Consider the following 15,616-nt stretch of genomic DNA (forward strand, 5'->3'; position numbering starts at 1 on the left):
AAGATTTACCAATTTCACTTATCACCAGGGAAATGGAAATCAAAACCATAGTAAGAAAAGTGCTCATACCTGTTAGTATGACTAGAAAAGTGACTAAAAAATAAATATAGGCAAGGGCATGTAAAGAGAAAACTCACATAATTTTCCCATGACTGTAAGATGGCTGTCACTATAGAAAACAACATGGAGGTCAGGCCAACCGTGTGACTCAGTGGTAAAGTGATGTCAGCTCTTCACAGGCACTGTGCATCACAGCTCTTCTCCCACACAAGATACAGAAAAGACTTAACCATCAGTCAGTGTGTGAATGGATGAATAAATTGCAGTATTCCTGGAAAACTATCTCAAGATAGGCAAAGAGATTGAGTGACAATTGTGACAACAGAAGTGAATTTCAAGAGCAACAGGTAAACTGAAATCAACCAGACACAGGAAGATAAAATAGCATATAGTTCTGTGTGACTTTGCAGATCTCTCAAAATGTTGAATGCAGAGAAGGGGAGTGTAACAGTCATTACCAGATACACAAAGAGAAACTACAGTCTATTATGGTACTTATTTTTAGCATTACAATTTAATTATACCTCATACTATACACTAGACTTCTAGATTATTCATTTTCCTTAGTGTTAATGTTATATTGTGACTTAGTTCAAAAAGTAAGTATGTGAAGGTAAAAAAAGTATATGAAGGGATGGATGAATATGTTAATTTGCTTGGCTGCAGTAATTCCATTATACATATCATGACATCATGGTTTATACTTTATACAATAAGTAAAATTGTAAATGAGAGATTTTTCAAATTTAAGTTAAAAATAATCAGAAGAACAGACTATAATATGTTCCTATTATTAGATTCTCTTGTCTTTTATGGTTGTGAGCCTGAGCCTTTAATGGGTGTGCCAGCTCTCCAGCCTCTATTATTTGATTCTCTATGCCAAGGAAAATAATATTCCTCAGGGACTAGACCATAATCTCACAGCTGGCTATCAACATAGCTTCTTGTTTCCACAGGCACTGAATTTTCCAGTAGCAGTTAGGAAAACCAGACATATGAATGATGTCACCCGAGTTCCCTCGGGATCTCTTGCGCTATCAAGCAAACCATATAACATATCCTTTTATTATTATCGTGGGGGTGGGGGGAGGAGTGGGGAGTAACAGAGGAATGAGTGCTCAGTGCCTAGTCCTGTGCCTCCAGGGTGGCACGACTCAGAGCTCATAGTCACCACTAGCATTCGCTAATGCCTCAGGGGCCAGTGACCTCATCCCATGTCCATAAGTGTCAGGCCATTCTGTCCTTGAGCTGCTGTGCAGCTGCATTTTCCCCATGCTTCGGCTTGTGTCTTCTGTTCCAAGGTGGCTCCCCCCCTTCATCCACACTTCTCAGCAGGCCCTGTCCCTTGGAGGAACTAGCCAATTGGGAGACATGCGATCCCTTTCCTCTGCTCTTACAATCTTCCTGTCCATTTTCCAGTAAGGTCCCTGAGCCTTGGAAGGGGTGACAGATATAAGGTGATCTCTCTTGTATCATGGCAAGATAGTGGCTTCTTGGGCCTCACCATTAGTTGTCTTTAGGCCATGGCCACTGATCTATCTCAGCGGTTTTTCTTCTACTATAAAGACAAATGGAAAGAAGTAGACACATTTAAACAAATATGAATGTAAATACAAATGCCTAGAAGATATCCCAATAGGTTTACTATATTCATTAAACAGTATACTTGTGATGGCTTCTCCACTAGGGCCTGTAGCCTTTCTTGACATAAGGTGTTGGCCTGGTCTACAGCACCAGGTGTGTATTCCACCCCTAGGAGTGGGCCTTATCCAATCAGAAATTTGTCAGTTGTACGTATGTGGTTCCAGCCATTATTGCACTTGCAAGTATTGCTTGGCATGTCCATAGTGTGCAGCACGTGGGGTCCATCATTGAGAATTATAGGGGATCCTTTCTTCCCCAACCATCTGCATCCATCCAGTGGCATGGAGGTTTTTGGCTTATTCTCAATTACATCTCTTATTTTCCTGCACTCATGACATGCGGTGTCTTCAGCAACATGGTCTTACTGACATTTCTAGTATACAACAGACATTAATGGCAATAGCCTTGGTGAATTGGATGACCTCTAGGATCTCTCTCTGACAAACAGCTCATGGAGGGCAACTCATTCCTCATACTGTAGATTTTCTTAACAGTTTTATAGTTTGGGAGTCTCTGTCTTTATCTTATCCAACCATAAAACTCCCAAGAATCTTACAGCTATAGCTGGCCTTTTCTTATTTGGGTATCATTCAAATGGGTTTCACATCTGTAAAACACTTGAAGGAAGGTTACAACATATTAAATCACTCATAGACAAGGTCTTACAAAGCATGGAAAGGTTTTGTCCATTTGTATTAACTGTTTTCTCCATAGATCCTTGTTAGGTACCATAGCATGGGTACAAGGCATTAATTTGGTTAGCTGTTTACCATTTTTAGTTATCCCTTTGGAGTCATTTTACATGGGGGATTTTACACAGGGTCCTTCTGTATTCTTTTGTTCTTGATACACTTACAGGTGCTGGCTCCACTTGCCTGACCCTGCACTGGGCTAAGGAAGCAGAGGGCTTCTCCTGCCCCTACTACACTTGTGGGTTCCCTGAGTCAGGCAGGCTCTGAGTCTGCCTCCTGACTGTAGCCATATCTGTCCTCTTCCCATTGACCATACCAGGTTGCTGAGGGAGAACTTGGTGGGAAAACCTGCTCCCACCCCTAGTATAGCTTTTATCAGAAGAGAAATGCATCTTATTTAATCCTTGGGGATTCTTAACCACCCCTTGTTCAGTTTTTATTCTTCAAATGTAATTTGCAAACTGTTCTTCTCATTTTAAAACCTTCCAGAAATGCCTTAGTACAAAATTTGGTTTTCTATCAATTTTGTTCTCTGGGGATTTGGGCTTGACATAAATGTTGCCATATTTGTCTTCGAGTAACCCAAGTGGACCACTTCTCTGTCTAGTCTTTTTTATATCTCTTATAGGGTGTTCTGTTATTTTACAGACATATTTTACATCCTGGTCAAAATCATTTAGATTTCTAAAAGCCTCTCTCACTTTACAAAGTTCCTGTCCCATCAAAGGGCTTAGTAAAACCATTAAAGCCCCATACCATTCTAGTTGAATTAAGCTTTCTTTCATATCTCTGGTGAATACAGTCTCATCTGGCCCAGTGAACTGGACATCATATATTGATTTTCTCATACCTAGTTCTCTCAGTAATGCCTGCCCCTCCTTTATAGTCCTCCAGCCCCTGATAATCATGTTAGTCTCCCTTGGAGAAAACCATGTATCTTTAATGCCTTCAACCAACCACCCCATTAAGGACTGCTTCCCCCTGCATTGGCCTAGGTTGAACAGCCTATATTGCAAGGACTGATGGGTAGTTATATACTCCAATCCCGTGTATTTGTTATCTGGAGGGGACCCATCGAGTCACGGAACCTAACACCATGTATCTTTAATGCCTTCAACCAGCCACCCCATTAAGTACTGCTCCCCCCCTGCATTGGCCTAGCTTGAACAGCCTATATCACAAGGACGGATAGGTGGTTATACAACTCAGCTGTGAAGCTTCCGAAGGACTTAGACTGACGTCATTTGCTCCTATGTCCCATACTCTCACAAACCATGTGGCCAGGGACTCTCTGCTTGCTTGCTTGTAAAACTGTTATCTGGCTTTTTCTCTGAGTCCTATGACATAAGTCATAGTGACCCACCTTTTTTCTCTCTCCAGCTCTGTAACTGGGTCTGCCAGTGCAGCCTTTTCAGCTTTCCCTGCCTGGGGCACATCTTTTATCATGCAAAATGGCTGGCCTCTCTCTCTGAGTTCTCCATTTGGTTCCAGAGCAGGTAAAAGATTTTTTAGCCTTTGGGTACACTTTAACAAATCTTCATATGCCTGTTACATATCCCCACATTTACAACATAGCTGTGGCCCATGCTTCTGCGTGGCTGGCCTCTTTTTAGTTACAGATTTTATGATCCATTGTATAACCTATATGACTATCCCTAATCCCACTAAGCATATGGGTTTTGATTGGCTTCTCTCCTGGATTTGGGACTCAGAGCCCAGCTGACCTGCCTCAGGGGCAGCAGGAACAGCACTGTTTTCTGATACTCACATCCCCAAGACTGTGGTCTTTTATCTTACCAGACTATGCCAATTTTGTTGCCCGAATTCCCTCTGGGTCTCCTGAGCTATCAAGCAAACCATATAACATATATGTATGTGCATTTATTATTATCGTGGGCGGGGGAGGAGAGGGGAGTAACAGAGGAAGGAGTACCCAGTGCCTAGCCCTGAGCCTATGGGCAGCGCTGCTCAGAGCCCACCCTATCAGACTGTGCCAGGCTTATAGTCACCACTAGCATTTGCTCATGCTTCAGGGGCCAGTGAAGTCGCCCCATATCCATGAGTGTTGAGCCATTCTGTCCTTGAGCTCCCGTGCCACGTGGCTGCGTGTTCCTAATGCCAAGGCTTGTGTCTTCTGTTCCAAGGTGGCTCCCAGCAGCTCCCCCAGTCATCCACACTTTCCTCCAGGCCCTGTCCCTCGGAGGAACTAGCCAATTGGGAGACAAATGATTATCTAAGTTTTGGAATAAAATACTTTGCATTTTATAATGTAATGTCACCAGTCTGTTTGTTGTCTCTACAGATACTACTGCTTAGTAATTTCCACATTCTGTTCTCTAAAACACCTTCCTAAAGTTTCCATTTTTGAGTTCATATCATTAAAATGGGTCATCTTGAGAGAAGAGGGAAGAACCTCTGTGGTTAGTTATCACTTGGAATGTGAAGAATCACTGCTCTAAGATCAGCACTCACTGCACCCAGGCTGTCTTAGACACTGTTTCTGTAAGCAATAAAGAGATTCCTTATAAGCAACAGAAAACACTTTTTTTTTTTATGGGCATGGGGTTGAACGTTCTGAGAAAAATCCTACCTTGTTCCATTTTGATCAAGTATTCATAACATTTTTTCATTAAGTCTTTTCATGTGAGAAAAGTTTCCTGAAAATTCTAGGATTCCTTTTGGAAGAAAATTCTATCTCAGAAGATGTACTCTCTTAATATTTTTGAGAAGTCTGAATTCTTACTGCCATAAGCTTTTAGACTTGAGATATGGCATGTGAATTTTGGGAGGGACCAAAACACAAGCTCATATCAGAACCATAGTAATATGTAAGATTATGAAGATAATGTTAAATCCTTCAGTTATGAACTGATTTAGAATCATGAGCACCCTCTCATTATTCCATTAGGCACCTAGCTAACAAATAATCCTAATCAGATATATTAGTCAGTATTTTTTCTATTTTGTTGATTTCATTTATATAAGTGTGTGCACATGCACACTTGTGAAGGGGAATATCCATGCATGTGACAGTCAGAAACCAACTTACAGATTTAAGTTCTCCCTTCAGACATATGGGTAATTGGTTTCAAATTCAGGTCATTAGGCTTGGGAGCAAGTGTATTTACCTGATGAACCCTATCACTAGCCCCTTAATGTTTTTTAACTTTCCAAGTCTCCAAAAGCTAGAGCTTTCAAGAAAGAATGATTAGACAATTGATAGACAATGTTAGCATCTGGTTTTGTATTTTAGTCATCTTCCAGGTAATGCTGTAGTCGAATTTTCTCATTTGCTCCTATAGGTCAGCATGATTATTAGCATTGTTACCCCATTTGAAAAACATCTAGTCATCATATAACTATAAGTAAGGGTACTTGTATTCTAGCTTCATTGGTGAAATGTCTCAAAGGGACTGATTATGCTTTGTTTCTACAGAGGTATCACCCATCAGCAATGCCATAATACACTGTAGCTGTTTGTTTTCTAAGCCTGCTACCTAAATATTCTTCCGCAGCTCATGATGATGCTAGAAAATGTAGAGATTTTTTTTATTCTTCCTACCTTAAAAGAGGCCCTTAAAGTTATATATGTTATTAGTCATTTATTGATGCAAGATGTTTAACACATTAAAATTTCTTTCTCTTATTTGCATCATAATTCTTTCAGGTTCATGGTTAAGTACATGGATTTGACTTAAAGTTTATTCTTTAGCTATGAAGAAAATCATAATTTTTGCTTTTCTCTACTAATATATAAAGTGTGTTGATTAAGGTATGAGTGATAAACTACACTTCCAGTTCTGATGTAATCCACAGGTATTTGTTCAATTTCTTGTACAGTTTCTATCATTTGTTTACTAGGTTAATTTTACATGTCTTTTTATGTTTTGATTTTCCTTTTGTTTGACAACTGATGCACATAAAATGTAATCAAATCCACTCCCATTCCCTCCTGTCCTATTCCTCCCTAAACCCCAACTCCTTTTCCTCTGACACCTTATATACTTATGCTCAGTCTTTTAAATCCAAGGAGTTCACATTTGCTACCTGGATGTGCACAGTGCAGAACAACGTGCTGGAGCCTGGTGCCTCTCAGGCACTTCATCCACAGAGAACACTGAGCCTTCACTGTCACAGCCATAACTTTATCTCTCTCGCTGACTCTGCTTTTCTGTCTTTATCTCTTCCCCGCTCTCCCTCTCTCTCCTTTTCTCTCTTTATCAAAATATTCAGTTCTACCATCTCTTGCCTGCCAGGATGAAATGAACCGTCTGAATCTCCATGTATAAAACAAATCTTTTCTCCTTCAAGTTGTTTCTGTCAGGTATTTTTTCCACAATGATGCGACAGGGAGCAACACAAAAGTGCTTTGCATCTCTTGTGTTTAACACTTTGCATCTTTTGTTTAGTTTTTTTTTAGATTTTCATACAATATAATTTGATGGTATTTATATCCCCTCATCATCTGCACCTCCCTTTTCTGCCCCCACCCAACTTAATGTACTCATATTTATATAATAAGGAATACCTATAGAATCTAATGTGTCCCCAAATGTCCTTCAGTGTGGGTCTATTACTGGAGCCTGGTTAATCTACCAAGAGTCCCATTTTTGAAGTTTAATGCCCCATTTGTGGATTATTGACCTTAATTTCTGAATGAATGATAGTTTATTTAGAAATTTGTTTCCTACACATATACCTTGTAAGATTACTGCCTCTGTTTTTTTTGTGAGTTTCAGCATTTCAGGCTTCACATTGAGATCTCTGATCCACTTGGAGTTGACATTTGTGCAGGGTGATAGACATGGGTTTTACTCAGTTCCTCTGCATATGGAGATCCAGTTTTGCTGGGGCCATTTGTTGAAGATGCTGTCTGTCCTTCAGTGTGTGTACTAAGCACCTTTGTCAAATATCAGGCAGCTGCAATTCTGTGCACTCATGTTTGGATCTTCTATTTTGTTGCATTGATCTGCAAGTTTGCTTTGTGCCAATACCATGCTGTTTTTATGACTAAAGCTCTGTAATATAGATTGGTGTCTTTCAGGGCATTGCCCTTGGCATTTCTCTTTGTGCTCAGAATTGCTTTGGCTATCTCGGGTTTCTTCTCTTCCATGTGTTCTAGTTTGCCTTCTATTTCCGAGACTAAACACTCTGACTAAAACCCACTTGGGGAGGAAAGGGTTTATTTGGCTTAAATCTCCCAGGTCACAGTTCATCACTGAAGAACTCAGGGCAGAAACCTGAAGGCAAGAGCCAGGGCAGAATACTGCTTACTGACTTGTTCCACTAGCCCATGCTCAATCTGCTTTCTTATAAAATACAGGACTACCTGCTCAGGGGTGGCACCACCAACACTGGCCTGGGCTTTCAGGCATCACTTGACCATCAAGGAAATGCCCCATAGACATGGCCAGTTCAATGTAGAAAACTCCTTAATTGAGGCTCCCTACCCAGGTGTGTCAAGTTGACAGCTAAACCTATACAGCATAGCATATGAATTTTAGTTTTATTTTTCTATTTCTATGAAAAATGTCATGGCAATTATGGTTGGGATAACATTGAATCTGTAAATTGTTTTTGGTATGGTGTTTAGTTTCACTAAATTAATTCTACCAATCCATGAGCACAGGAAGTCTCTTCATTTCTATATTTCTTCCTCAGTCACTTTCTTCAAAGATTTAAAGTTTACACTGAAGAGGTTTTTAGTATCTTCTTGCTGTCTGTTTTGATGTTTTCCCTTTCATCTCTGATTTTTGTTGAATTGGATTTGCTCTTTTGTTCTTTTCATTAACCGTGTAAAAAGCTTGTCCATGTTGTTTATCTTTTCAAAGTACCAGCTCTTAGAGTCATCAATTCCTTATATTGTTTTATTCGTTTCTATTTCATTGATTTCTGTTCTGATTTTTATTTTTCTTATGTGCTTGATTTGGGTTTATTTTTGTTTTTTGTTTTTTTGTTTTGTTTTTTTTTTTTTTTTTCTTACCTTTCCAGATTCTTGAGTTGTAGCATTAGTCATTTATTTTTCCTTTTACTTAATTTTTGTTAATGTAGGTTGTTAGCATTACAAGTGTCCCACTTAGCACTGCTTTTAAAACTGTTCCAGAGGTTTTGTTGTATTGCATTATCATTTTAATTTAGTTACAGGAATGCTTCTGTTTCTTTCTTTATTTCCTCTTTGGCCCATGCATCATTCAGGAGTGTGTCGTTTAATATCCTTGAGTTTGTGTATCTACTAGAGCATCTTTTGCTCCTGATTTTATGCTTTATTGTGGTTTGGTCTGATAGATTTCATTGAAATATTTCAATTTTTTGTAATTGTTGAGATTTGTTTTGTGACCCAGTAGATGGCCTATTTTAGAGAAACTTTCATGGGCTACTGAGTAGAATATATGTTCTTTGCTGCTGGAGTAGACTATCTGTAGATGTCTATTAGATCCTTTAATGTATTTTATTATTTAATTAATGCAATTTTGTTATCTTTGCCCATCTGGCCTGCCTTTTGGAGAGAGTGCAGCGAATAATTTGTGTCTTGAAATCTTATAGTACTCTTTTTATGAAACTGGCTACACCAGAGTTTGATGCATATATGTTTATGAGGGTAATGCCTCCTTGGTCAATTGGTCTCTTGATCAGAATTGACCTTCTTTTTCTCTTTTGATTATGTACAATTTAAAGTCTTTTTTTTCAGATATTAGAATCACAAAATCTGCTTATTTTCTTAGCTTCATTTGCTTGGAATTTTTTTTCATCCTTTCTCCTTAAGGCAGTATCTGTTCAAGAAATTGAAATGAATTTCTTGTAGATAATGAAAAGTCATATTTTGTTTCTTAATCTATTTGACTAGCTTGTGTCTTTTTACTAGGAAGTTAAAGCTATTGATATTTAAAGTTATTTTAGAAAGATGTGTATTGGTTACTGTCATTTCAATTTCTGTTTGTATTCTTGTTCTTGTTTTGTGTTTCCATCACTATACCTTTATCATTATTTTTTTCTCTGTAGCCTCTTGGGTATGATCATTCATTCTTCAATCATCTGTATTTCTTGGAGTATTCTGTGTATGGCTGGTTTGGTGGACTTGAATTCTTTCAATCTACCTGTATCATGGAAGATTTTCCTGTCCTCTTTCACAAGGGTAGACAGTTTTGCTGGACAAAGTCATCTGGGTTCAGATCTATGATCATTTAGAACTATTAATACTGTGCTTCATGCTCTTATAACTTCCATAGTTTGCACTGAAAAGTCAGCTGTAATTCTGATGATATTTCCTTTACAAGTCACTCTTGCAGCTTTCAACATTGACTCTTTGTTCTGTACAGTTATTGTTGTTACTATGGTATGCTGTGGGGTGTTGCTGTTCTGGTCCTGTCTATTTTGTGCTTTGTGTGCTCCCTGTGACTGTATAGGTATGTCTTTCCTTAATTTGAGCAAATTTTCTTCTATAATTCTGTTGATGATCTGGTAAATGGCATTGATCTGAAATTATTCTCCTTCCTCAATGCTTATGATGTAAATTTGGTCTTTACATGGTGTCCCTCATTTCCCACCTATTCAATACCTTTGTTTAATTTCTTTTCATAATTTTTGCTTAGGCAGTCTAATTCTTCAACTTTTTCTTCCAGTCTTGATATTTTGTTTCCCATTTCATTAATTCTGCTGTTCAGGCTTTTTCTTCTTGCTTCAAATTGGCTTATTGAGTTTTTCAATTCCATTTTCATTTCAGCTTGAGTTTTTGTCAATGTTCTTATCTCCTTCCTGAATTCATTTTTTAAATCCTGAATTGCCTTTGTCATTTCAGTCATCTGTATATTTGTATTGTCTTTCAGGTATTTATACCTATTCTCCTTTAGTTCTTTGAGTTTGTATGTTAAGTTCATTGACTTATTTGATTTTGTTTATAATTGGTCTTTTGAAATTTTGTGTCCTCAAGTTTCTCTAGGTAGTTCTCATTTTAGGACAGTTCTATAGGTCTGATGGAGTTTCTTGGTCACATATTATTTTGGTTTTTCATATTAAGCATGCTTTTTCTTTGTACTCTGGACACATGGGTTTCTTTTGTTAGTTGTTTGTCTGGTATGAAATTCAAGCCTGCCTTTGTAGAGTTGATGTTTGATTCTGTTTATATTATTGATTCATCTTGGTTACTTTCTGATGGAGTATGAATAGTTGGTCTTCAGGTTATCTCATATATATATATATATATATATATATATATATATAAACTAAAAATCAATCTTTCCTTCTCATCTCAGAATGCAAGCAGCCCAGATGTCCCAAACAATCTTAATCATCTCTATAACCCTATCCCCACTGGTACCCTCCCATAGCCCCCCCACTGGAACCCATATACTCTGTCATCCCTGTCAAGGTCCAGTGGGTTTTCAGTGTTCCTAGTCATTCCCTAGTGTAAGTCTGTCCACTGAGTCTAGCCAGCCCATTTAGATTCTCTTGTTTTAGGAAGATTAACATTTCTTCATCTAGCAGCAATCAGTTGCCAACATTCCTTCAGGTAAGATTGAGGTCTTCTGCTTATTTTCCCAGTTTTATGCTGGGTTATTGTCTGCTTTAGTTTGCATGGGACTTGTGTATGCTGACACCATTGCCATAGAATCATATGAGCGGGTTCCCAGGAGCTCATAGGACTATTTCCATATGGTCATGCATATCCTCCCTGGTTCTTACAATCCTCTGCTCCCTCTTCCAACATGGTCCCTGAGCCTTGGGTGGGTGAAGTTTAATGAAGGGGTTCTATCCAAAGATTATTATTCAGCAAACTCTTGATCTCTACACTTTCTCCATTTGTGACCTTTTGTGTTCCTGGCCCTCCACTACATGAAAGAGTTTCATTATTGAGAACTAAAAGATTCATTAGTGTCCTCATCTTTATCCCTATTCTATGTTCCATGAGATTTAGGTGTGTTACTTAGACCTGGGCAATTCATAGACAATGAATTATAGATGTGTTACTTAGACCTGGGCAATTCATAGGCAATGTTCTTGTGTGACAAGTTCTGGTTCTTGGTAATAAGTCTCTGACTGGTGCAAGATGAGCTTTTTGATGAGTGGTGACTGGGATATTTGTCTGTTAGTATAAGGATACATATTTTGCACATAGCAAGAAATCACATTAGTGGGCTAGACAGATGGCTTAGCAGTTAAGAACACTGATCTTGCAGAAGACCTGGGTTTGAATCCCAGCACTCACATGGCAAATTAAAAACTGTAACTCCAGTTCCAGGGGATCTGACTGCCTCTTCTGTCCTCCACAGGCATTGCATGACACAGGTGCCCTTACATACATGCAGGCAATACATGCATACACATGAAAAAAATAAATAAATAAAATATTTTTAAAAAATAAATCACATTACTCTAGTTGTGGGGTCTCTCCCTCTCCTCATGGGTCGTTGGCCACCAGCCCACAAAGACAAAGGGAGCAGAAGCGATGATTTCTTAAAAGTTAATTTATATTTTTAATAGGAACCATGTTGTAATTTAACAATTTTAGTTTACAAGAGAACTTACAAGTCAATTTGATATCTAGTAAATTATTAATTAATAATTGTTTTATTAGTATTAAACATAAATCCATTCATAACAGTCTCATTTAATAAATACTGTTTAGACACAATGTCACAACAAACCAGTTTTAAAACCAAGACCTATATTACCTTGACAAATTTTTTGATCAGATGTATATGAAAGAAACTCTTAAAAGCCAGCAGTACTTTACATATATATTTATATACATACATACATTTTACAGTAGTCTGTGTTAGTCACCAAATAATCCCATTAACTACTTTTACTATAGATAGTAATACCCTCTGTTGTAATAGTTTACACCTTTAAGGCTGTTAACTCAAATGGTGAATTTCTTTGAAGAGGGTTGTCAGTCTGGATTGGAAAAAAAATTAACTATGTGCTGGTAGTAGCTTGGGGGGAGAAAAGGCTAAAAGGAGAAAAGGTGAGAGCCCTGCATCTGCGGACAGACACAGCTGCGTCTTGTGGTGTGTATCTTGGAGGTGGGTTGGAAAGGCTATGACCAGCTCTGCGCATGCGCACCCTCAGTGTGAGCCAGCTGCCTATCCTGGTGCACACTGCATGAAGTCATGTCTCCTAAGGGGAAGCTGGCAGGGAGCAGAGGACTACAGGAGAAAGACTCCACGTGGGGTCATCCTCTGATGAGCCCCTTCCCCAAGAAAAAGCTTACGAGAAAAAAAAAATGGCTTAAAAATCTTTTTTTTTCCATTTGTAAGGTGCAAGCCACCTTAAATTCTTTAAGTGCTCCACAGCCACCTGCGGTTTGTCCCTGAGGCTAGTTAATTTAAATTCTCACCTAACTGGTTTAGCTTGAGCTTTAGGGCCCCAGGGGCAAGATAACAAAACAGATTAGGGAAGTTTGTTACTTTAGAAGTTGACTTCAAAGCTTGTATAAAAGTCCCTTAGAACTTGGGGATTTTGTTTCTGGGGTGTTGTTCAAGATAGAAAAGGAAAAGGGGCGTGAAATGCTGATTCCTGGGGGAACATGCCCGGGATCAAGCCTCAGGTGATTCCACATAGGCCACAGCGCAAGCCTGGCCGCAAATTTAAGAGATCCATGGACACTCTAAGAGCAATTAACTGGTCATTGCATTACCGGGTTTTTGCATTAGAAAGATGTATAGATAGGGGGTCTTGTCTACACCCTTGTGGGCAGTCAGGGTCCATTAAGAGGGCTAAGAGCCTTTGGCTAACATCAGGGGATAGCCCTGATCAGAAAGCCTCAATTGCTCCTTCCTCTTTAACAGTCCCACGTGAAGACTCAGACCGAAAATAAAAGGAGGAAAATGAGGAGAGACTGCTGATCCTCAAGGATGGGATGGCTTAAAGGCAAAGCTGCTGCTGCCCTCCTGGTGAGAGGGGATACTCATGAACTCTGCCCATTCCAGGAGCCTCAAGCTTGGATGCCAGCTGTGGGGTCTCTCCCTCTCCTCGTGGGTCATCGGCCACCGGCCCACAAGGACAAAGGGAGCAGAAGTGACGAATGGGGTCAGGATGGCCAGTGAGCACTGACAGAAAAAAGCCCTTCTGGGGAGGCAGGTTCAGTGATACAAACAGCTCCAGATTCAGTGAAACAGCTCTGTTTATTCAGTGGGGGTTAGGGAAAATATAGTGTGGGGGCAGTAGCCAATGCTTCAGCTGATAGGTGCTCATAGTATGCTTTATTTACATGTGGCAGTAGGCTCCTATCATCCGACTACCAGGCAATGCCTAATTATCATATCGAAAAAAAGGGGGTAGTTTTTACTCCAGATAACTATGCCAAAGGTCATGTTCGGCACTTTCCAGGTAAGTCAGGCAGAGAGCAGGAGGCCCCCTGCTGAGAAGGGTAGTCCTGCCATATAGCACCAAGCTATATGGAAGCTATCCAGACATGGAGGACTACAACCCTAGCAGCAGGGTTCCCCAACATCTAGTGATGTGACAGTCCTGGGGTTTTCTCTAATATGTATGGCCACTTCAGCCATGTGTATTAGGTTATGTTTACAGTACCACACATGAGTTTCCTACCATTGACTGTGTGTTTAGTCAAATTAGGTAGCTGTTGATTGCCCCCAAGATAAAAGCATCACTACATGACTTGTGTTGTGCTGGTATTTGATGTGGTTATTTGTATCTCTTATATTTTTATTGAATGGACCAGTTAAATTCAGGTAGGCTAGTCAGGTGCCCTCCAGGAGATCAAATGAACTTAAGCTCAAGTTAAGATGATGGGGACCAGCAGGATCAGTTCTAAACAGCTATGCAGAGAAGGTGTGACACCCAGAGCTAAGAGACTGCTGGTCTCAAACTGTGGGATGGTAACCTGGTTTACTGAAATCTGGTTAACTCCATTAGCTAGTCAGGTGCTCTCTGGAAGTGTCAGCAGGAAGGGGCCAAGGCCCAAGAAGGGCTGATGAGAACTGGATGGGCTTCTTCTTAATAGCTAGGAGAGAAAGAATGAGCTCTTGAGCAGTGGGTTTGGAGTTGGTCCCCAAGCAGGGGTATGGTGCTATAAGAACTGTCTAACTAACCCAAGCTGGTCAGATGCTCTCTGGAAACCTCAGTGGGAAGGGGCCAAGACCCAAGGAGAGCCTATTGGCTCTTTTCATTTTTTAAAATTCCTGTATCACAAATTACTGTTCATTTCATATTTGCATGGTACCTTCACAACTTACTATGTCAATAGCTCGTCTGTTAACTTCTTAATTTTAACTACTGCTATTTTCTGGTTCATAGTATATATTTAATTGTTTTCTATATATTCTTTAAGACTGATTCAATTTTTTATGAGCCAAAATTTTACTTATTTCTCCATATTTCAGTTTATTATTTTTAATTTTATATTAAGCCCTTGCTTAAATAACTGAAGTCACAGATCTTCATTTATCTTAATTCAACTTACAAAATGTGACTCTATGTTGAACAATATTTTGAATGTTAGTCATATTTTATTACCTCTGAGTATAACCTAAAATGTTAATACATTTTGGACATTTACGTAAATATCAAATTTAGATAAATGTTCTTTATTCCTTATTTGAGGATAGTTGATATGCTGTCTTTCTCTTGCCAATGATAGCCCTGGCCCTGAGTTGGATTACTGTTTTATGACAGCAGACCACAATATTGGCTGGCCCAGGTTACTATCATTCAGCTAAAATCCTACCTAGTCCTTTTTTCCTAAATCCTTAATATTTGTGAAAATTTTCATGAAATAAAGTTCTTCAACTTTGGGTTTAGTTAACATTCAAGCATTAGTGTAAGTTTTGAGGAGGGTTTGGTTGTTTGTGAAGGCTCTCCATTTCCAATTCTACTGCTTCTATGCTGCATGAACACTAAAACCCATACAGGTTTTCTCTTTAACAACAGCATATTCTTTGACACCAGCCTATCAGTACGACTCTAATTGGCTCTCTAACCAGCAAGGCAGCTGCATACCATAAGCATTATGCCACAATTTCTATTGTAAATATTTCGTGTCTTACAAATTGATTTTTAGCCCATTTTTCTCAAGATTTCTTTTGTGTGTGTTGAAAGTCTGATCAAAGAATATCTGTTGGTTTATAAGCTTTATCCTCATCTTATTTTAGGATTTACATAACTACAAATATCTTCCATGAAAAATCAGCCATTGGTTTGAGACTTTTGAAGCCTTTGGTATAATCACTTCAGGCGTATCTGAGAATTCTACTATTTCC

The sequence above is a fragment of the Nannospalax galili genome, unplaced genomic scaffold (genome assembly GCF_000622305.1).
Source record: "Nannospalax galili isolate Female #2095 unplaced genomic scaffold, S.galili_v1.0 scaffold96, whole genome shotgun sequence".
Classification (NCBI taxonomy): Eukaryota; Metazoa; Chordata; class Mammalia; order Rodentia; family Spalacidae; genus Nannospalax; species Nannospalax galili.